Raw genomic sequence first — 4,431 nt, 5'->3', positions numbered from 1 at the left:
AAGGTAGGGATAACGGAAAGCAAGTTGTGTCAAAATATGTCAATAAATTTTGTTCTCAAAATATGACATAATGAAAACCATCCTTTATTCGCCCATACAGTCCAGTATCTAGGATTTCTTAAAATTTCATATTTTCTTTACTTGAGAACTATAGCTATTTGACCCATATTCGCTTTTTGATTTTTGGAAATATATTTAAAATGTTTTCGAAGTTACTAACGGCAATTTGATTATTTTCTCTAGACTTGCTGGACCTAATAAAAGGAATCGGATAAATTAGCACACTTTTCCTGTTGTTTTATAAAAAGCTGTTTTTTTCTTTTTTGTAAATATTTTTCAGTAGCAAAAATTAGACATAAACAATGTTTCTCCGATTCCCATTAGATTATAGTCTATACATACAAGCTCACTTAAAAAAAAACCTAATCATATTTAAAATACATCCGTCTTTTGTATTCATGTTTTAAATAAGATTAATAAACAAAATTATAAACGAATGATGTAAATTTTTTAGGTACAATCTGCCTCATTTAGGTACATTTATTTTATGATATTAGGTACAATCTGAAATTTCCATTTTTTATACCTGCTATGTATGATCTCATAGATATACCCACTCTTGAAATCGACACTTTATTCCCTGCATTGCTCGATGCTTTTCTCGCCGCTTCATTATGAGCTTACCCTTGAATTATCGTGTAGAGGGGAGATTATTGGAGGATTTTACTGTAATAATAATATAGATGGTGTAGGCGCCACACAAAGGGGGTATTCTCGAAATCTTGCAAAGCCAGTGCACGGATTGCATAACTTGCAAATATACAACAACAAAATACATGGGAAACAACATTTCCTATCGCTGAAAAGTATTCAAAGCCTAAGCCCATGCACATATTTAAAAAAAAGCATAGCAAGATAAATGCGACCCGGTGCTAACTGTTTTGTTGTTGGAATTCCATATCTCTCTTATTTCGCTCACTTAATTTTTTAGCTGTATCTTCTTATTGTATTTGACATAGAATTTCGCTGCTTGGTATCTATGCATGCTACCCCTTGCAATGGGGTGCTCTCATACTCTTGGCAAATTTGGCATGGTATTTTTGCTTTTCGTGCAATCCGTGCGACGTGCAAGACTTCGAGAATACCTCTAATATGTTAGTGTTTGGCCAAGTTTCTCCTTGATGTTGTCACACAAGGGGAGGGACCTACAGATTTACGCGACTCCAAACGACGATTGTATTTTTATGAGAAGCTGGTTTTCATGGCAGAAATACAATTCGAGGTTTGCCATTGCCTGCCGAGGGGCGACCGCTATCAGAAAACACTTTTTTGATGTTGGTCGGAAAATTGGCGAACCCAGGCTCTGTGGAATGGTAGCGCGCACTGCTAACCACTACACCAAACACTAACCACTATACCATATACTAAAATTTGAGTCGGGGTCCTTTCACAATGCAGGATTTTCTTTGTTTGACGTATTTTAATGTACATACATGTTTATTTTATTTCAATACCATTTTTTATCGTTTATTTTTAACTTTTCCAATTTACAAGAAAATTTTCTGCACATTATTCTAAATATTACAGTTATGCTTAGCGAATTCACCACTGTGTGTTGGTTAAATGTTAGAAACAGCTTTTTATCTGTTGTTGACGCTGGCTATCTTCTGCAGATTTGGCAAGTTGGTTGGTGTCTTCATGGAAGCAGTTGTTTCTTGGCGTTTCAGTGTGCCACAACGTATTTGTGACTACCTTTCGGTCCGGATTGTATTACACGACTCTAAGTTGAGTGAAGAAGTTACAAAGTTATTAGATTCCATTGAAATGCACCATACATAAGGTGAACATACACGTACATATGTAAATACATGCATAAGAAGTATTCAAATTCAAAGTTTCAAATTGTGTCAGTGTAAAAGTGCGGTTTTCTGGTATTTAATATGCCTATTGTATATTGATCAAAATTGTGTATGTATGTATGCTGCAGATATCTACATGTCCCCATTAATGATATTAACTCGAGATTTAACATACATACAAATGTATGCATGTATACGGTACTTTGGCAAAACCTCGAATTTCAGAAATCACTACAACCAAGTTTCTCCTAAAATTAATTCAAAATACGGCTTAAAATAGTATGATTCATTATATTTTATTTTAATTAACTAAAATGTACTTAATAGTAAATATTCAGATCAAAAAGTTATTCAAAATAATTTCTTGTTATTAATAGAGAGCTTTTTGTTAGAGAGTGTTGTATGAGAGTGTTTTGAGATACGAGGTTTTGCCAAAGTACCGTCGATATGCACATACATACATACATAAACATATGTACATATTGCACTCTAGATAATGCTAATTGCGAAAACAAGTTTAGATAAATAGTACAGAAATAAGTATATGTATAAATAATATAAATCCAACCGAATAAAAAACTTTCATAAAAACATTTTCATTGCACTGTTAGTTTTCTACGTTCAATCAAGTTTTTAATTACCTCATGTCATATGTATACATATACCCTGCAGGAAATGCATCTAACTATGAGTTAACTTGAAGTTGATTAGGAAGGAACCAAAGGTCTTCAAAATGATAATATAAAGTTTCGATATTCAATTTATTTGTCCTGAATTCGAAAATGTATTTGTGAAGTGCAGAAAGAAAGTGTATTCAAAGTAAAATTTGATGGAGGATATTTAAATAGAAACTTGTTTAACCCTGGAAGTACCTATTTATTTTTGAATAGTAAACACACGTCGTAATCTTGTCGATGCGACGAATAAAGGACTTTTGGGGTTAAAGAAAACAATCTCCGGATTGCGTCTACATGACTCCTGCAATACTTTTCAACTAGTTTCAAGCTAGATTTTTATAGTTAACTACCAATTACATATATATTTTATAGAAATTCCGCAAAAAAGATAACTACAAGTGGGTTGTTTTTTATCAATTGATAATTTTTTCTGCAGGGTATGTTCACATATAAGTTCAATTATTTACAAACATATGTATATGTATATGCACAATTACATATAATTATGTACAAACGAGTAAATAAAAAGCTGCCGTTCTTACACTTCAAATAAACCTGTTCTAAGCTGCAATAGTACAAATGTGAAACCTCAATATTTGTGTACCGGCGATAGATATGCTTGGTAGATACTGGACGAACATATGGTGTACCCAGTGTAGGGTATAAATACTTTTATACTTGTTACTTGTTATTTGTTTCAATTTATGGTTCATGTGGTTTATTGATTTTCACAATGCAATTGTTTGATCATTATAAAGATTTCTATCTACGAATAAAGACATTGAGTTTACATAATAAAAAAATATTTTCTACCTTATTGGCGACCATAAAATTTAAAGAACTAAAGAAGATATATTTGCAATTAAATTATTTCAAAACTGTACCAAAAAGAAAGCTTTCGCTGCAGCCAACTCATACAAACGAAAATGCAGAATTCGCTTGGAAAACACATTGATCTGCCAACTGAACTCACAAATATCCAATTCAAATTTTCCTCTAAATTAAAACTTATCCAAACCAAGAAAATAAAGAAGTCACATAAAAAGGAAATTAACAAAACCTGTAAAAAATTATGTGTGAAATGTTATTCCTAAAAACTACTACTACTTAGACTAAATTCGAGGGAACCATACTACAGTTTAAGATTTGAATTCAATCCACCGAAAACAAGAAAATTAAAAACAAGATTAACCCTCAAACCGCTAAACCTTTAAGAGTGAAAAATTAATAGTAAAGAAGTTTTTTTAGCAAAATTATAGCAGAATGACCTTAAAATTATCTTCCGAAGTAAAATTAAATTTTTCGTTTAGTTGTTACACTAAAAAAAGGCGTGAGTACTAGGTACTCATGAAATTTGATGTGTAAATATATGCGAACGGCAAAGCATAAAATTACGTTTACATATAATTATAATCTTAATCAAAGCTCGAGCTATCCAAATTGGTTGTGCTTGTTATTCACACAACTCGAGGAAAAGTTAAACTTCTTCTCTATGCCACCGTGGTCACATTTTTCCGCTTCACATATTATGCCATTTAAATATATATTAACTGAATATTTTATTAAAAATACCTTTACGAACCTCTTCTCCTTACTAGCGTAAATTTTTGTTTACTTTTACATTTAACATTCCTCTTCTTCGCAAGTATAACCGATAAAACTAGGTTGGGCACCAAAAAGTTATCGGTTTTATCTGGAATAACTTTATAGTTATAATTTTGTATGACTAATCTCTTTTTATACCCGAGCGCACTTGTGCACAAGGGTATTATAACTTTGTTCACATAACGGTTGTTTGTAACAGGCAAAACGAATCGAGATAGATATAGACAAATGTATACATAAATGATCAGAATGAAAAGAGAAATCGATTAAGCGGTGACTGTCTGTCCGTC

At 32.0% G+C, this 4,431-nt stretch overlaps 1 long non-coding RNA gene across 1 annotated transcript; it reads right to left on the bottom strand.

Annotated features, from left to right (window-relative positions):
- Positions 1–1,496: 1,496 nt before the first annotated feature.
- On the bottom strand, positions 1,497–4,179 carry LOC108370567 (uncharacterized). The gene is made up of 2 exons (XR_001848652.1): positions 4,119–4,179; positions 1,497–1,780 (listed from the first exon to the last, which is right to left on the bottom strand). It is a non-coding gene; the product is annotated as an uncharacterized LOC108370567 (long non-coding RNA).
- Positions 4,180–4,431: the final 252 nt, after the last annotated feature.

The sequence above is a fragment of the Rhagoletis zephyria genome, unplaced genomic scaffold (genome assembly GCF_001687245.7).
Source record: "Rhagoletis zephyria isolate East Lansing unplaced genomic scaffold, Rhagoletis_zephyria_1.1 Rzeph_scaffold_04320, whole genome shotgun sequence".
Taxonomy (NCBI): domain Eukaryota; kingdom Metazoa; phylum Arthropoda; class Insecta; order Diptera; family Tephritidae; genus Rhagoletis; species Rhagoletis zephyria.
This window is presented reverse-complemented; position numbering and strand designations above follow the sequence as displayed.